The sequence below is a fragment of the Crotalus tigris genome, unplaced genomic scaffold (assembly GCF_016545835.1).
Source record: "Crotalus tigris isolate CLP2741 ecotype Arizona unplaced genomic scaffold, ASM1654583v1 scf7180000017841.2860490, whole genome shotgun sequence".
NCBI classification, from domain to species: Eukaryota; Metazoa; Chordata; class Lepidosauria; order Squamata; family Viperidae; genus Crotalus; species Crotalus tigris.
In genome coordinates, this window is record NW_024096667.1 from 2,216,724 (window position 1) to 2,233,399 (window position 16,676).

At 38.3% G+C, this 16,676-nt stretch overlaps 1 long non-coding RNA gene across 4 annotated transcripts in view; it reads left to right on the forward strand.

The window, feature by feature from the left end:
• LOC120307964 overlaps positions 1-13,772 on the forward strand; it is a 121,249-nt gene extending 107,477 nt beyond the window's left edge. For all 4 annotated transcript variants that reach the window (XR_005556711.1, XR_005556712.1, XR_005556710.1 and 1 more), the window contains 3 exons: positions 1,294-1,507; positions 8,714-8,847; positions 12,476-13,772. This is a non-coding gene — a long non-coding RNA (uncharacterized LOC120307964). The remainder of the gene's footprint in view (positions 1-1,293; positions 1,508-8,713; positions 8,848-12,475) is intronic.
• The last annotated feature ends 2,904 nt before the right edge of the window (positions 13,773-16,676 follow it).

A 16,676-nucleotide genomic window follows, 5' to 3' on the forward strand; every position in this document is an offset into this window, starting at 1 on the left:
TAAAAGCAAATTTTACAATACAGAAGGTTCACAATTTAGTTTATATAAAACACTACTGTATTACAAACTTAGCATTTCTGACTTGTTTTATATTATTATTTTTATGCCATATTTAACAGACTGGAAATAAGAAGTAGTTGAGAATAGATTGCTTGGTGGCACCTGAGTAGCTTAGCTGATTTTAATACTATAGGTTATTTATTCCATTCTGATTATCTAGAAATATAAAACATTCTATTTATTAGAATTTGAAGCTTATGGAAGTTTAGGAAAATAAATCTCGAATAGAAGGCCATGTATATTGTTCATATTGTTCCAATACGAAAATATCAAAATCAAGGCATTTTTTAAAAGATGATGCACTATTTATAAATAGTATAAAAATATTCCTGTGAAATATATTCTAAAATATATTAAAAAGTGTAATTAGTGTTTTGTATTACATTATTGAAGAAACAAAAAGAATTCTAGCTGAAAATAAAGATTGTCAGGAAATCTTATCTATATACCTTATCAAAATATTCACTCTTTTTAATTTCAAATTTTAGTCTATCTTGACAATGAAATTATCTGTACTTTAAAGTGTGTTTTATGTTTCCTCCCCCTTTTATTTACATGTACAAATCATATGAAGTCTTTGTTCTCTTATTTATGAAACTTTGGAAAAAAATATAATAGGAGTGTGCATCTGTGTTAAACCATTTCATTTTAAACTATTATATTAGTAAGAATAAAATTAACTGAAATACTAATATCAAGATATTTTAGTAAGTGATTTTTAAAAGCTAATACTGATAGCATAAAGTACATGAGAAGTTTATCCATATATTGGGCAGATGTATGTCCCGAGAAAGAGAGAGATTTTAGATATATATGGAATATGGTATAAGTAAATCTCTGATGTTTCTGGTATTTGCAATTCTTGTGTTCTATGGTCCTGTTCATGACTTCAACCCATGTATTAATTAAAATGAAAAAAATCCAATTCCTCTGTTTAAAAGTAAAAAACAAAAAATGTGCTATACATCTCTAGTTGTTGAAAGGGTTTTTAAATAGAAATACTGAAATATTTGCTATTGAAAATGGGCATTTCTGTGAGAAGTTTTGAGTAAAATATAACCAAAGAACTACTTATGGTAAATAAGGACAAAAAACTTGCATTAGTTTTGGAGATGATATTACATATTAACAATGTGATAAGACAAGGAATTTGGATTTTTGGGGGGATTACACTAGATTGAAAAAAACTGCTTTAAGATTGAAAGCATAATAGAAATGTTTTATTTTACTCAGATGCGTGGCAGCATTTTATGAAAAAGAAAGAAAGAAAGAAAGAAAAAGAAAGAAAGAAAGAAAGGAAGAAAGAAAGAAAGAAAGAAAGAAAGAAAGAAAGAAAGAAAGAAAGAAAGAAAGAAAGAAAGAAAGAAAGAAAGAAAGAAAGAAACTATTCTGCTTTGCTTTCATGGACTAAAATAAATGAGAAATAGAAGAAAAAGCTACATTGACAGTAAGTTAATATGTTTCAACTACTTGTACAAAAGTAAGTATTTCAAGAGGAATAGATTGATTTGAGATGTTTGAATTTGTTTTGACCAATCATTTCTTATGTAACTATGGTATAACTATGGTAAAAGTCAAGAAAATCTCTAGCCCTATGCAGTAATAGTGAATATTGCAGCACAAACTATAATAACTGGAATGGCTGTTTTGGGAGGGGCAATGATATCTTATGGCTGTTACTTCAAATATACACAGGAAAAATAAGAGAGAAATATATTTTTCTAAAAAAGTAAATGCCCATTATAGTTATAATTGTTAAGGCTACTCTAAAGACGCACTGTTTCTTTTAAAAAACATACTGTTTAAGGGTTGCACTTCTTGTTTGTTGTTGTTTATAAAACTAATTTGTTGGCTTGTCTAATTCAGTAGGAAAGCCTACTAAAAACAGTAGAAAAGCTTACTAATATTTGAAATATATAATTCTTATGTTGTATATAGAAATAATCTCTTTGAGATTTTTGTTGTAAATCTTTATTTTTGCTATATTAGGGGATAAAATATTCTGAATTTGAAAAAATAAAGTTGGTTATTTTAAGAACTGCTAGAGCGACCAGGTTTAATTAAGAAATATAAATTCCTTCTCTTTCTTCAAGGTGCACGAGGTGCACAAAAGGATATGATTATATATAAAACTTTCTGAGATTTGCACAAATACTATTCAGATTAAACTGCTGATGACTGCAGTTGCAGATCCATTATTATTTGTTAATATTTATTGCTATTATTAGTTATTATTTGTGAGTAATTATATATATATATATATATATTCCTTGCTTCTCATGGATTTCTTTGGAAGTGGGGGGGGGTAGGGATGGGAGTGATACATGCATGCGTGTTGGATTCCAGCAGGTGAATGTTTTTAAGGTATCTTCCCGTGTTAGATGTTGGCAGAAAGGACAAAGTACTGTAGATAAAACGGTCTGTCGAGCTTGGTGGCAGAAAGTTAGCTGCGGGTAATAAAAGGGTTAACTAGGGCGGTGAGCAGGTGCAATATGGGAGTTGTAGGCTATCTGCATGCTGGGAGATGTCGTAAAATCCTCTCCTTTCCTCTTGCAATGGCTGCCTGCAGAGGGAACTCTGAGTGTTATTCTCTCTAATAAAAACTCGTTTTTCACAAATCCCAGGGCAGCATAGTGTGCACAATTGAAGTGATATCGGTCTCAGGATAGGTCGCAATTAATTAGGTAGCAAAGTGGGGTTGGAAGAAGGAGAATAATTGATTTAGACGGTTCTCCGGTGCCGATGCAGATGCGATCCTGCCTGTTTTGTTGGCTGGAGGTCTTGTTTGCTTGCTGGCTTCGTGTAGTTAACGGAAGCTCTGTATTTTTGTTTCCTTTTTCAGGTTTTCATCTTTGTATATATATTTTGTGTGTATGTGTTGGCTTTTCTCGTTATTTATCGGTGTATAAATATATCGATTAGTCGCGTTCCTTTCTAGTCTGCGCTGCTTGGAATTTCGCGATAGGAGCAAATCAGTTGAGTGGGATTATTAATGTATCATCTGTATCTTTCCAATGTAGGTTCGTTGCGATGGTTTTGGAAAAAGCATCGTGGTAATTTAAATTTACGTTGTTGGAGTTCTAAATGGGTATTCTCTGTAGCAATCTTTGGAGCCTGACTTAGATTTAGGAAAGACGTGAATACAGCATTACACAGGATAGATTAGATTCACTTGAGATATGAAGCTCCAGAAACTAGAAAAAAATAGGAAGAAATATTTTCCTTAAGGAGGCTTTTTTCCCTAAAAAACTGGACCTTTTTTAGGTTGTTCTTGTTATTTTACATTATTTGTGAAATGTTTAAGAGATAAAGAAGATTAGCCTAAGTTTAAAAATCTCAAATAGAAAATTGGTCAGTACAAGAATACCTATTTTCAAATAAAAAATTTAAAATGATTATAAAAAAAGAAACAGAATACTAGAAGCTTAATGGGTTAACAGTTCAGATTTATAAAATAAAACTGTCTGGACAAATCTCTTAAGATATAAGTTGTAAGTTGGAGCTTACAAAAGCCCTCCTGGTCATATCTCTATAAAGTAGGAAAATAGCTTTGTATTGGTAAGAGGAATTAAAATTTCCTGCAAATTTCCAATCTTCTGAAATAAAGATTTCCAGAAATTCAAGTCCTTTATTTCAGATGAAGTTCCATTCAAACAAAGAATCAAAATGTGGTTCATGGATGCCTAGAGTGTCTCCCCAAAGCTTCTTAGTACTCTGCAAGATCAAATTATTTTCTAGGTTCTAGGAAAAATAATACAATATTAAAATGCCATCAAATATTTATGAGAAGCAGTATGGCGGCAAATATGTCAATTTTAATTTTTCACATGGTAAATATCAGTAACTATAACCCATACAAACAAAAGCTCTTTTGGGTTCTGCCATAAATTTTAAAGGAGTGGGAGGGGTTTGAGAGACAAATGGTTAAGAAACACTGCCCTATATTATTCCAATGTGTTGACACTTACTGTGATGCAAGTAGCTGTCTAAATAATAAGAGTTTCCGTCTTATATTTTCCAGTTGTTCCAGTGAGGCCAGTGTATGAAATTAGTGGATGTAGAAAGAAAGCAGATTCTGAATTGCAAGTAGTCCATTCTGCTGGGAAGCACTTAAAATTAGATATAACTCAATAGCACTAAATTAAGACTTAACTTGAATTCAGGACATACTTACTGAACTGGTGCATTTACTAAGGCATGATGGTCGCTCTGGCTTATATAGGAAGCTTTTAGCTAGAACAATTATAAAAGTTAAAAAGGCCAAAATATTCAGATGAAAAGCAACTTTACTGGTCTCCCAAAGAAGAAACTTAAATATTTGGCAATGATCATGTTCTTAATGTAGGGCCTAAAACTGCTTTCTGTAACTTTTTAAGAAGAAAAAAATAGGATAAAGCTATTTTAATCAGAACATGATAAAATAAAGCGGCACCAGACGAGTTTCTTTAGGAAAGATATTCCATACACTTAAAAACCTTCACTAAAAAAAAGAATCCTATGAGGCTGTTGCCATGTGTCTCCCCTCTGGTGGCAGACATTGTTATATTTGCTTAAATTTATAGCAACAGGCAAACCTCCAATTACTAAATGCCAAGTCACAAGTAGATTTGTACCTGTGTACTTCCGTACTTCCAGTATCCCTGCAGTAGACTTAATGCCATGCATAGTTGGCAGTTAAAGAAAAAGAAACAAGATCTCACTTTTTACAAGAGACAAGAATTATTGTCCTGATATAGGTGCCGATTCCTACAATTTGAGAAATTACTCAGCTTTATTTCTAATAGGGGCAGAAAAGTCAACGCAAGCATGATTCACTCAGGTTGCAAGTCTGATATTACTTTGTATCAGCATAAACCCATCCTAAATGCACATCAATGTAGATTATTTTCTCCTGTTCCACAAGGATGCCTGACCCCAGTTGAAGGGATTAAAACTGCTGTTTTACTTCATAAGGAAGCCAGTCTCTTCAGTGAAATAATATACACTCATTGCAAAATAAAATTGCCTTTTTTTCTCATTTGCCTTCCTCACAGCTGTTCTCTTCATTCTTTTCCATTCCTCTAGTTGGCAGTCTTAAAAAATCATAAAGCCATAGCATCTCAGGATTTAGTCTTGTTTCCTGGCACTCATTAATTTATTGATGTTTTCAAGTGGTGACGAATATTTCTCAGATAATAAACAGCTTTACATATTCCTGAAGAAAGAAAGATGAAGTTAAGTGTCGTCATGATACATTCTAAATCATTTGAGAATTAATATCATCTAGTTACTGAAAGAAGGGAGGAGTCAGATAAAGTCTTGTAGGAACATCAGTACAGTGCAATATCAAAGAGTGTATCTTTATTACTACTTAATGATTCTGGTTTCTCAGATACGAATAATAGATACTGCAATGATCTAAGCTCTTAAATTACAGAGCTTTTTCTGGGGGGATATCTTGTTCAAGACATTATGGAGTATTGGTACATTTTCTTTTGTGCAAGATGTTCACCTAAGATAACCTTGCATTATTTTCAATTATTACATGCATATCTTTTTTTATGATTGGCTGTTCTCAAGAAATAATCTCCCCAATTATCTATTTCAGTTTTCCAATTTCCCAAGTAAACCTATGTTAATTTCCCAAGTAACCTATTTTTTAAATAAACTATTTGAAGAAACATGTCCTATACTCACAATCATTTCATAGATATTTACGGTTTGTCTACTAGATATTGCTTTTATTCCAGTTGAGTTCTGTGTTTCTGGGGAATGTCCAGATAGAAATGTGATTGGTTGCATTCAAGATTTGGTAAAGAGGCATCCATGAAATTGAGGTTTCACTGTATCAATGTCTGATCTTTAAATTTCCAGGGTTCTTCTCTTAGATCTTGTCTGGCTATCTGGGACGTCACCTGTTCTGCAGAATTGGTGAAATGGGCTAGATTGTCATCAGTTAAGATAGGCCAAATGTTTTAGCCTCAACAATGGTTGCTCAAAGTCTGCTAAAAGAAACAGAATGTGTATTTCAAGAGTTTTGTTGAGCAATTGGAGCAAATACTTGTTCTAAGAAATGAAACAAAATTTAACTGTTTCAAGCAGCCTTGTTCCTAATACACTTAGTCAGTTGTCTTGTGGATTTTAACTAGTTTTTTGGAATGGTTTTTGCTAACTTTTTCTAGTTTATCCAGTCAACTAATGAAGCAACCGAGACCTGCTGGTTTGGAAGTTTTCAGTGACAAAAGCAGCATTGTGCATTGTGATACAAGCACTAGCATTTTGCTCTGAGTGGGTAATATGACAATACAAGTTTAATAAAAGTGGAGCTTTCATCATCACCCTTCCTCCTCCTTGAGCTGCACTAATGTATTGGTTTAGAAAAATGTTGAGAAGATGTAATTTGAATACATGGCAGGCAGGAGATCACTCACAGTTGCCTACTATGAAATGAAAGGGTTCATGTGGACAGATGAGTATTTATTTAATTTATTTATCACATTTTAAAACTGCCCGTCTCACTCACCGAGGGAGGTGATATGTGTATTGTGTTCTTTATTTTGCTTGCAGATAATGCAGAAATGTATGGATGCACCATAAATATATCTGCGTTTCACCATCAAGCATTCTAATGCTGCCGAGTTGTCCAAATGCACTATAACACTAGTACAATGCTAGTAATTCACATTTAGTATCTGCTTTGTTTAGCGATTGTTTGCAATAATGAAAAAGTATCTTTGCTAACAATCCTCATTTTTACAATCTTTGCAGGTCTGTAAAATCAAAAGAAACCTGAAGTAAGATCATCATCATCATCACATCATCATAATAAAGTTGGAAGGGATCTTGGAGGTCATCTAGTCCAACCCCATGCTCAGGCAGGAAACCCTACACCATTTCGGACAAATGGCTGTCCAGTCTCTTCTTAAAAACTTCCAGTGTTGGAGCATTACCATTCTGGAGGCAGGTTGTTCCACTGGTTAATTGTTCTAATTGTCAGGAAGTTTCTCTTTAGTTCTAGGTTGCTTCTCTCCTTAATTAGTTTCCATCCGTTGCTTCTTGTCCTGCCTTCAGGCGCTTTGGAGAATAGCTTGACTCCCTCTTCTTTGTGGCAGCCCCTGAGATATTGGAACACTGCTCTCATGTCCCCCCTCGTCCTTCTCTTTGTTAAACTAGACATACCCAATTCCAGCAACCGTTCCTTATATGTTTTAGCCTCCAGTCCCCTAATCATCATTGTTGCTCTTCTCTGTACTCTTTCTAGAGTCTCAACATCTTTTTTACATCGTGGTGACCAAACCTGGATGCAGTATTCCAAGTGTGGCCTTACCAAGGCATTGAAGAGTGGTATTAATACTTCACGTGATCTTGATTCTATCCCTCTGTTACTGCAGCCTAGCACTGTGTTGGCTTTTTTGGCAGCTGCAGCACACTGATGGCTCATATTTAAGTGATTGTCCGCTAGAATTCCGAAGTTACAGTTACTCACAGTTACTAATATTGAGCAAGGTACCCCCTATACCAGGGGTAGGCAACCTTGGCTGTTATGACTCGTGGACTTCAACTTCCAGAATTCCTGAGCCAGCCATGCTGAGGGGAAAGGGAGAGTTTCCAAGCTGAGCCATGCTGGCTCAGGAATTCTGGGAGTTGAAGTCCATGAGTCATAAAAGAGCCAAGGTTGCCTACCCCTGCCCTATACTATACCTGTGCATTTGGTTATTCTTGCCTAAATGTAGAACCTTAATTTTTTCACCATTGAATTTCATTTTGTTGGATAGTGCCCAGTGTTCAAGTCTGTCCAGATCCTCCTGTATCTTAAACCTGTCTTCTGGAGTGTTGGTTATTCCTGCCAGCTTGGTGTCGTCTGCAAATTTGATGATTTCCCCATCTATCCCCTCGTCCAAATCGTTGATGAAGATGTTGAAGAACACTGGGCCCAGAACAGAGCCCTGGGGCACCCCACTACATACTTCGCTCCATGTAGATGCGGTTCCATTGAGGACCACACGCTGAGTATGGCCAGTCAGCCAGCTACGGATCAATCTGGTGGTGATGCTGTCTAACCCACATTTTTCTATCTTATCAAGTAGTAGGTTGTGATCTACTTTATCAAATGCCTTACTAAAGTCCAAGTAAATTATATCCACAGCATTACTGTGATCCACTAATTTTGTCACTTGGTCAAAGAATGCAATAAGATTTGTCTGGCATGATCTGTTTTTGACAAATCCATGTTGGCTGTTAGTAATGACTTTGTTTGCTTCTAGGTGTTCGCTGATTTGTTATTTATCTTTTCCAGGATCTTCCCAGGTATTGAGGTCAGGCCACAGTCACAGTTTTGCTTAATGACCGAGTTGCCCCTCCCAGTTGTGTTTGCTGAACAAGGACTATCTTGTTAAAACTTTGATTTATTTGCACATACATATTATATATACTGTAAAGGCCTATTGACGTCAAGCTTCAGGATGCATTTAAAAATACAAAAAAGTTATGTTGTTGTGAAGATGTGTTCTGCTATGTTGTTATGTTATGCCAGCAAAAATCTACCGCTAGGTAGTGTAAAGAGTTGTGTCTTCTATCTCTTCTATCTCTATGCTATCTGGTGGTCCTCTGGATTTTTGCAGGTTAAATATGGTGACATTTTTGTGATGTCCTATGATCTTTTTTATTTTTGCAGCCAGCAACCTTCTGTATATGCAGAATAAAAAAGAACAAAAAACAACAGAGTTGCTTTCTCCTGGGCTTCTGGGCTTTTTTCTACAACGAAAAAAGAAGGAAAAGAACACCAATTCTACTTGATCTTGCTATGTAGTAAGTGATGGGTCAGTGGGCACAGATAAATTTGTCAAAGAAACTTTTAAAGTTAAATCTTTAACTTTTAAATCTTATAAATGATGTCTGTGGAGATTCTCATTCATTCAAGTCATAGTTGTTTCAAAGGTGCGTTTTCAGAAGGCAGCTGGACTTTTTTTCCCTTGAGGAACAAGATGTTTTGCTTCTCGTCCAAGAAGTTTCATCAGTTCTGGCAGGATGGTGGGGGAGATGGTTGGAAGGATCATATTTCTTTGCAGTCATCTGGTTAGCACTCTCCCTGAGTGCTTAGGGATTTATCTGTGCTCTCAGGATCACCTGTATCAGAATGCAAATGGAGTGGAATCTTCTTGGAACTGCTGAAAGGACTGTGTTGTAAACAGTATTGGTGGTATCTTATTCTTCCTCCTCTGTTGAGAGATGGCTGCTCAATGTTGACATAAATGATCTCTTTTATTCCTCTTTTATGGAGGAACTCCTGCTGGTTCTTTTTCTGGATTTGATGAAGGCCCAGTTGGGATAGCCACAAGTTCTGAGGGTTTCCGTGACATGGTTTAGTTCTTTTTCTTTTCCCTCTTTACTGGTAGGCAAACTTTCAGCCCAGTGATGTAGGGTTCTGATCATTCCCAGTTTGTGCTCCAGTGGGTGGTGAGAATCAAAATGTAAATACTGATCTCTGTGGGTTAACATTAACATTGAAATTTACAGAAAACCCCCACACAGAGATCAGTATTTACATAAAAGACAAAAGTCACTCCTTTGAAGACAGCAAAGTCCACATTCTGGATGGAGAGGACCATTGGTTTGAAAGAAGGGTAAAAGAGGCCATTTATATTAACGTAGAACAGCCCTCTCTCAACAGAGGGGGAGGGATAAGACACCACCTGTCTCCTCTCCATAATGCAGTCCTTTCAGCAGTTTCAAGAAGATTCCAAGCCCATTTGCATTCTGATACAGGTGACCTGAGAGCACAGATGAACCCCCAAGTGGCCTCAAGAGCTCTCGGAGAGTGGAAAGATAACCGCAAAGAAATATCATTCTTCCACACACAACACACCCATCCTAATCATTCTGTAGCCCCCACCATCCATCCAGAACCAATGAAGCTTCTTGGATGAGAAGCAAAACCTCGTCTTCCTCCTCCTCAAGGAAAATAAACCGTCCAATTGCCTTTTGAAAAAGCATCTTTGAGACTTATAAAGGATATGTGCTAATTGAAAAGCATACCAAATAGATTATGTTTTCTTTGTCCTGTAACTGAATGTGCCAGAGGATTTATTAAAATTGAAAAGACCTCTATCAGTATTTTCTATTCAGAAGAGGAATCAGTTTTTATAACAGTTTCTACCTTATACGGAATCTTTAATAGGTGAAATCAGATGGATTCCAGTTGTTTCCAACAGTTGTAAGGTTTTTTAAAATGTTAAAAATTTGGCTGAATTTTCTACAGTTCATGTGATAGATAGCATTCAATATCTCATCTATCTTTGTGGCTCTTGAATAAGAAAGGAACCGGCACAGTACATTCCAACCATTTCAGGTTTTAGTCTGTTAATTTTTCTGCAAGCTTTGCTTCACTATCTTTGGACCTGAAGATTAAAATGCATACAAAGAAAACAAGTTCCTGAAGAAAGAGGCCTAGGTGAAGAAGCTCATATTCTTGTCAATTCACAGTTACGTTACTGGAATGCATTCTATATAGGGTTTCCCAGAAGTTGCAGTTGATATAAAAAACAGCAACCTACTTGTTGGCTAGTGGGAGCTACTATTAGTGTATAGTGCAGGTGCTGTCAGCTCTCCCTGATTACTGATAGTATTGTAGATACAGTTCAAAATGCAAATTTTAAGCAATAGAGCCTTGTACAGGACTGGACTGACTGCTTTAAATGATACCTGGGCTATAAATTCTGTTTCAAAATATATATCATCTTCTATATAGACCAAGATAATAAATGCTAACATGTACTAAATAAAATACAGGAATTAGAAAAGGAACATGGGAGATTTGGAGGCTCATGGATCTCAATTATGATCCCAGTCCTACCCGTGTTTCTTCAAAAATAAGACTAGGTCTTTTTTTTTTTTTTTTTGCTTCCAAAAAAGGCACTAAGTCTTATTTTCGGGGGATGTCTTTTATACTCATCTCTGGCACTAACAGCCCCACCCAGCTGGTCCACTTCTTCTGAGGCCGAAGGAGCAGCTTTATTCTGCAGCTGCATTCCGGCCTGCATTTCGCAGTCAGGCCTTTTTGGAAGGCCTATGCAGTTGAGTACTGACCTATGGATTCAATCCACACTTCGGTCCTCAGCTACTGAGGTCTTGCAGAACCAAGCTGTGGATTGAATCCATAGCTTGGTTCTTGGCTGCAGAGGCCTTCCGGAAAAGCCTGTGACTGAGAAATGCAGGCCTGGCTGCAGAAGATGTTGCAGAAGAAGTGGGCTGGCGAGGAGAGGCCTGGCTGCAAGGTAAGTGGGTGCGGGGCACATGGGGCAGCTCCCACCCTAGCTTGATTTTTAGGTGTGTGCCTCGTCCCAAAACTTTGGGGTAGGATTTATATTAGGTCGACCCCCAAAAATCAAGCTGGGGCTTGTTTTCGGGAAAACACAATATCAGACAGTCTTCCTCTGGAACTCCAGCAGTGCCCTCTCTCCTGACCTTCAGGAAAGCAATTATTGCAAAGAACTTTTAATATTTTAAAGCATTAAGATGGGATGCCTAAACTTAGAACATCTGTGCACTTACGAAAGTTCCATCTATCAGGTACAAAAGGCCACACTGCTTGGATCCAAACATATACTATGCCAATGCATTATGACATCCTCGTTCTTGGGAAGAACTCGCTGCAAATGAAGGGCAACAGCAGCTAAAGAACTGTGATTTTATATTGTCGTGTATGTAATGCAACGACCCCTTTAACAACATCAAACAGCAATATCTGCTTATCTTAGGTCCTTGGGATGGACTCAGTAGGTGGATCAAAATACCAAATCCAGTCTAAACATTTGACTGACTGTGCAGCAAACCATAATAATGATTTTAATTATTTTTATGGGATTATATTGTTTTATTTTTGTTGCTTATTACCATGACTCATTTATGATAGGGGTCCTCAACTCCCAATCCGTGGACCGGTAGCGGTCCATGGCCTGTTAGAAACTGAACCATGCAAACAGCAGGCGAGTAAGCAAAGCTTCATCTGTGCATGCTCAGGATCTAGGTTGCGCACAAAACACACACACACATCGGTGGAAGAATTATCTCTCATGAAACGTCCCTTATGCCAGAAAGGTTGGGGACTCTTGATTTAGGAAGTCCGATAGTTAAAAATACATATGCATTTCAGATTTTATTTGAATCAGGGTTCGGCTTTAATTCTGCCCCTTCATCCTCTTCTTCATGGAAAATGTATTTTCTTTGAAAAAAACTGACCCCAAATAAATGAAATAATACTTTTTCTTTATTAAATTTCTTGGTATACATCAGCTAGTATATATTTAAAAGATGCACAAATAAGGCTTTGTCCATCCTTTGCCAGATTAAGTTTATTCTCTACAGTTCTGAGTTATCTATATGTAACCTTAGTGGCTTATCTTTCTTTAACTTATATGTGTCCTTTTATTATTTCCAGCTATACAGAATGTTGGAAAAATTTATGCAAACAGATTTGGGCCTCTACTTGTATGTTCTCCGAACATAGCAAAACAGGACCAGGTTTTGTAGAAAGGAGCAAAGGGAGAAGCTATAATCCAGAAAAATGAGCCAGATTTGGCTGAGGGAAAATAAAAAATACCTCCCAATATTCCATTTGGGAGAGGACATTGGAAAAAGATTGAAAGTACCCGTGACTACATGAACACAGAATCATTTTAAGGCAGAAGGAAGAGTTTAAAAACACCAAAGTATCATGGATAATGCACAGTACATCCTAAAAGCAAAGGAACTGTTTACAATCTTATAAACCCAGTACAAAAATTGGGCAATAAAATCAAGAAATTCTTCAACAATCTAATCCAAGCAAGAGAAATAACAAAAGAAAGTTGTATATGAAAAACTATGGATCAGTCTTTTTGATTTCTATGGATGCCTTAAAATACACAAATCTGACATAACGATTCACCCAATTGCATCACTGTAAGGATCCAACATACAATTTGGCTAAGAAATTCACCAAGAAACTCAGACACTTCCTTGATGGGAGCTAATGTTCCATTAATTGACCTTTAGAATGCCTCATGAAAATTGAAGAGCTAATAACTGAAGAAGATGAAATCATGCTTTCATTTGATAACATTGTGCTTTTCACATCCAGCGATTCAAAACTGGTGAAGGAATCTATCGCAGCACTCCTATATAGCAGACCAAATCATAACAGATTACACAAATATTGAAATCCCAAGATTTATTGAATTTATGGACCTGTATCTCACCATATGCTTGCAGTTTGACAGATGAGTATACAAACAAATGGGGAAGCGTCAATGGGATCAATCATCTCCAGTTTCCTAGTAGAAATAGTGATACAGTGTCTTGAAGTAGCAGCGTTCCTATGCATATCACCCAAAACATGGATTTGTTATGAGGATATTTTTGTCATAATCAAGAAATAACAATTAAACAATACACACAAGACAATACCCTATGGGAGAAATTAGAAGGCACTACTATTGATAAATGCCTTCTCTTCCTCATACAAAAATTGTATGCCAATTCCACCTTGAAAGTGAGGTGTAATCCCCAAGGGACTTTAACCGGCTTAGTAAGGGTACAAAAAGGGGTACGGCAGGGTTGCATCCTGTCATCCTGTCTCTCTCCCTTTTTAACTTCTGCCCTTGTCACCTCACGCCTGGACTACTGCAACGTGCTCTACATGGGGCTACCCTTGAAAAGTATTCGGAGACTACAGTTGGTCCAGAATGCAGCCGCGCGAGTGATAGCGGGTGTTCCTCGGTACACCCACGTTACACCTATCCTCCGCAAGCTGCACTGGTTGCCTATTGGTCTCCGGGTCCAATTCAAGGTGTTGGTTATTACCTTTAAAGCTCTATATGGCTCAGGGCCAGGCTATTTGCGAGACCTCCTACTACCTCATAGTTCCCTTCGTCCGGTTAGATCCCACAGACTGGGCCTCCTTCAGGTCCCGTCGGCCAAGCAGTGCGATTTGGCGGGGCCGCGGGGGAGGGCTTTCTCTGTGATGGCGCCCATGTCTTGGAACCAGCTGCCCCCGGAGATTAGGACTGCTCCCACCCTGTTGGTTTTCCGCAAGCTGCTTAAGACCTAGCTTTTCCGGCAGGCCTAGGGTTTATAAAATCTGACCCCTGGATGAATGTTACTGTATTGTTTGTCTTGTTAAGTTATATTGTGTTTTTATTGTTAGCCGCCCGGAGTCCTGTGGGAGTGGGGCGGTCTATAAATTTTAATAAATAAATATATCAACCCTCTGATTGATCTCTTACAGAACCCTGATCTGCATCCGCCCAACCTAGCATATCGCAAAATCCCGATTCTTCTGTATGCCAACGATGCGGTCATTATTTCACAAACTCCTGTAGGACTGAAGAGAGCAATTAGGGCAATACTTGGCTACTGCAGACAGAATAAGTTGGTCCTTAACTTTGATAAATCAAAAATTTTAGTTTTTGCTAAAAGACCCAGCCAATACTCCTGGAAAATAGAAGGACATAGTTTGGAACAGGTTAGAACATTTAGATACCTTGGGGTGGTTTTCCACTCGCAAGGGACATGGAAGGCACATCTGGATCATACATTGCAAGCAGCCAATAGGTCCCTAAATGCAATCAAACATTACTTTTCGGAGGTCAATTAGTACCTGCTGCCTTAAAACTTTTCGAGGCCAAAACTTGGGTGCAAATTCTTATATGGGGCACAAACAGGAATCCTTGCAAAGAAAAACTTGCTGGAAACCATACAATCCAAATTCCTGCGAGCTATCTTAGCTGCACCCAAAGGAACCCCAAATGCCCAATTAAGAATTGAGACAGGCATGCCCCAAATCCAGGTAAGAGCCTGGAAGATGATGACCATTCACTGGCTTAAAATGCATTTCTTTCCAGAGGGACTGGAAGTTAGTGCTGACTGACAACTTTCCTTCCCCCTGGAAGCAGGCGATAGATCATAAACTGGGTTCTTATGGGCTCTCTTCGATATTCTTAATGTCCCTAGGCTTTGACCAAGCAAAGCAAGTAAAATCCAATAGAATAAAGGACATGGAGTTCCAGGAAGAACTAAATAGGTTGTCTTGCCACAGTAGGGATAGAATCAAACAGGGTGTGGGAATCGGCAAGATATCTGAATGATCTGACCTTCCCAAAACAAAGAATAGCTTTCTTCAGAGCCAGATTTAACATTCTTCCCTCAGCACTCCTACAGGGCAGGTATAAGAGAACACCAATAGCAGAATGGTTATGTATATATGGTAAAGGAGAAGTCAAAGATATCTCACATGTTTTATTGTACTGTGAGTTATACCAAGTTTATAGGACAGTATATTATTCTCCTCTTATTAGAGAGATTGCCAGGGAGGGCAGACAATTTTTATGTAGGCTTTCTCCCTTCTATTACACGTGCAGTGGCAAAATACTGTGTTGCAGCAATGTCCACAAGAAAAAAATTGGTTAAGATCTATAACCATCAACTTGTGCCAATTTTTTGGAGATATCTCTAATAATGGTTTTTTTTGTGCGTGTGTGGGTGCCTGGAGATCCACTGTTCATCTGCTCCCCATCGTCTTTCCCCACCTCCTCATTCATCTTAGTTTGCCTCTGTGTTGCTGCACTATCTAGTGCAGTGGTTCTCAACCTTTTTAATGCCGTGACCCCCAACCAGTCGTAAGTCGAGGACTACTCAACCGGTCGTAAGTCGAGGACTACTCAACTGGTGCAGCACCAGAATGGGACTTTTGGCGGGCTCAGCAGGGCAGAGACAGCCTGGACAATTCCTATTGGCTTTTGAAAGCCAATAGAATTAGACTCTATTCAAGAGAGTCTATTCTATTGGCTTTCAAAAGCCAATAGAATAAAAGGGAGTAGCACAGCTGAGGAAAAGGGGGAAAAAATGGCGGACTGCGTTGTTTGGCGACCCCCGTGAAATGGTCGTTCGACCCCAAATGGGGTCCCGACCCACAGGTTGAGAACCACTGATCTAGCATGTGTGCTTGAAGCTCTGTTCTTCTATTTGCCAGCCCTGTTGCTTTTCTTGCCCGTGTGTAAACTCCTGGGGGTTGTCTTTTTGTTTCTTATGGCCCCCCTTCTCTCTCTTGCTAACAGGTGAGCTCCTGTTTGTGTTAATGGGTTGCTAACCGGGCGTGTCTTTGGAATGGCTCCACTACTTGTTACTCCCATTGCCCCTTTGGTACATATATGATAGCGCAGGAGGTAACCTTCCCGTTTGCACTCGCTATTACTCGCCTGTTCTCCCGTTGATCGGGGCCATAATTCTATTGCCAAGTCATTCACAAGGCACGCCTCCGGTGCATTTCCCCCATTCGTAAGTTCTATTGCATCTATAGTCATCCGGGGTGTGTGTGCTTTTGCCTCTCATTTGTTCCCTTCCATGTTAGTGGGTGCGCTCGCCTGTCTGGCCAAGTGTCATCAACGGGGTATATCGGAGCTTTTCCCTGGTATGTGTGTATGCCCCTCGGGGGAAGCCATCCAGTGGTACCTGTTCATTGTTCTCCTTCCCTCGTCCTGACTGGATTGAGTTCTTTATGCTTTGGACGTCTGTGGGATATATTTCCCTCATGTTTTTTCTCATCCTCCTTGTTTTTCCATGGGTCTGGACATCAGCTCCTGGGGGTGGGTTGTCTGCTGGCG